The sequence below is a fragment of the Carex rostrata genome, chromosome 35 (genome assembly GCF_964058835.1).
Source record: "Carex rostrata chromosome 35, lpCarRost1.2, whole genome shotgun sequence".
NCBI classification, from domain to species: domain Eukaryota; kingdom Viridiplantae; phylum Streptophyta; class Magnoliopsida; order Poales; family Cyperaceae; genus Carex; species Carex rostrata.
Window position 1 is genome coordinate 2,375,404 of NC_135952.1, and position 3,206 is coordinate 2,378,609.

Genomic DNA, 3,206 nt, shown 5'->3' on the forward strand with positions numbered 1-3,206 from the left:
TAAGCCACTTTGAAAATCGCTGATCCAAAGGTGACTTCTAATTTTACTGTTTTGTTAAGCCATTGGATCATCAATTTTCAAAGTAGCTTAATAAATAGTAAACAAAATCAGAAAAATGTAAAATTTGGTCTCCAAGCACATATTAATATGGAGAACAAGATGAACGGTTTGGATCGGCCATTTGGATTTTGAAATTTGAAATTTGAAATTTGAACCGGTAGCACTTCGGCCGAAGTACTACCAAAAGCATATTAGTCACACTCTATATATATATATATGCTGGTTGGATCTACATAACCAAACATTAGAGAAATCAGGAAACCGAATTTATTTTAAGGTGGGAAATTAAGATGGTTGATTTGGATTATTATTCTCTCACTGTTTGGGCTGTGTACTTAATTGTTGGAGAGGCAATTAGACTGTTGCTTTAGGAAGTGATGCAGGCAGATCAGATGTGTTGAGTAAGGGATTTCTCGCACCAGATTATGGCGCCTAACCTTTTAAACTGACCCCTGCATCAGAATCTGGATATATCAATTTAATGCATGTTAGAAATTTTCAAAATCTGTGTTTTTCAGAAAATTCTGAACCATCAAAAATAGTGATTTTAAAAATTCTAAAAATATAGTAAAATTTTTCCAAAAAATATAAAATTTGGTCTCCAAGAACAATTTAATATGAATATCAATTTGAACGGTTCGGATCGACGTTTTAAACTTTAAAACTAGAGATATGAGCGTAAATTAAAATATCCACTTTAATATGCAAAGCATGATAGCCTTACTATACATACACACACATATATATTAACACACACACATCTTAACAATTTATGAAAATAATATCTATAAAACATTTTTTATTGTCTTTCTCACTACTAATTGCATTTTCCACTTTGCAAAGCAGGCGTCATGGCCAGGAGCATGTCTAATGATGAGATATATAAATCGTCACGACAAGACGCTGTTGATCTACGCTGTTGATCTCTACGAGTATTTTTTTTTCTATCTGCACATTTATTTATTTACTAAAATTGATGAAAAATAGATAGCTCACAATTTAATTTCAAATTTCATATCAAAATTATTTTATTACAGGAAAGCCAACAAGTTATTCAGAGAGGCCCAGGATGCTCACAGGCGGCAGGATCACAAGTCGTGTAAAAAACTAAAAAAGATGGCTCATTTCAAATTGACGAAGGCCCAAGAATTGGACAAGGTTGCAGCGGAGAAAATATTTAATATAAAAAATGAGAAAAATAACAAATTTGTAATCGATCTACATGGTCTGCACGAATCAGAGGCCGTGGATTATGTTTACCAACGCCTAGTCCAACTGGATGAATCTAGTGATACACCACCACCTCTCCTGGTCATAACAGGTATTGTGTATAATACCAAGTCTTAATTTATGAATTCAAATTGGCAACATCTTGTTGCTATTTTTTTTTTAATCTATATGTAGTAAATGTCATATATTTTGTTTATTAATATGATTTGCAGGGACAAATAAATATTTCAACTTATATCGGTCTAAATTATTCATGTTTGGTTGAGATCTAATGTTAAGTCATGGCTTAAAGTATTCCTTGTTTGATTAGAGTTAGTGGAGGACTAAAGTTTTGGAAGCCTAAGTTAATTAATTAATAATAATAATATATTAATTACATAATATTATTATATTAATAATAACTATAATATATTATAATAATTATTTAATATATTATAATATTATAATAATAATTTAATAAATTAACAACATAAGATATTAATTATATAATTATATATTAATTATAATTATTAGTAGTAAGATGCTAATTATATAATATTAATATATTAATAATAACTAAAATATATCATAATATCATCATAATTACTATTTAATATATTAGCAATAATTAATAATAATAAGATATTAATTATATAATATTAATATATTAATAATAACTATAATATATTATAATATTATAATAATTATTATTTAAAATATAAGATATATGTAATTATATATTAATAATAATTAATAATTATTATTGTTTACAATAATATACTAATAATACAGTATTGTACTCATTAGAGTTAGGTCATGACATGCAATAAAATTAAACCACTATGTGAAGTGGTTTAATTTAGGTCGATTAAAGATCAGCTGATATCATCTTACTTCGGCTCAATTAATAGTGGAATAACAATGACTAAACCCCTTACTTCACTCTTTAGGTTACAATCAAACATGATATATAAGACCAAGTCTTAATTTATGAATTAAAATTGGCAACATCTTATTGCTTTTTTTTTCCTTAACAATCTATTATGTGATAAATGTTGTTCGTATATTTTGTTTATTAATATGATTTGCATGGATAAATGTCATTCATTCGTATATTTTGTTCGTATAAATGTCGTTCGTAAATTAAAAAATGCAACATCTTGTTGCTTTTATTGAAAAAAAATATTAAATTATTTTATTTTTTTTAGAATTGTTTAATGCAAAGTAGTGTTATTTAATTTCAGGTAGAGGCATCCATAGCAGACACGAGCCAAAATTACCGAGTGCAATTAAAGATTTTTGTGATGACAACGGGTACGTGTACATTCATTTTTGTTATATCTCATTTTGAAATTATTATTATATTTTATTAATATTTTTGCAAATAATATTTTTATTTAGAATAATTATTTGAGTACCCTCACTCCAGTACTCTTAAAATCCACGCACTTCATTTAGAAAAATTATAAATTATTGTCACGACCCCGCCGCCGAGCCGGAGTCGCGACAAGAGAGGCACCTAGACATCCATCCATCGTCCCGTCAACCTACGTCGCAACAAAAATAACAAACAGAAATAATACGGAGTCAGCTACAAAGCTCAGTGACCGGTTATTTAACGACGCGCTTCTCTATAACTGGCTTAATTAAACAACCATTCAAAACAGACTGGATTAATCCATATAAATTCAAATCAAATTAAATCTGCATATTTAACTGGTGATAGCACCTGGGTCTGGGTTATCAATAAAACAAGTCATACAATATCCATATCATTTCCTTTCACACAATCATATCATTTCTCAAATTCTCATAACACACGATCATATCATTTCACAAATCAAATTCGAACCTCAGACCCACTATCCCATTAAATATGCATCATAATCCAATACCCAATTCAAAATTCAATTCAACCAAACAAAACGAAAACACAA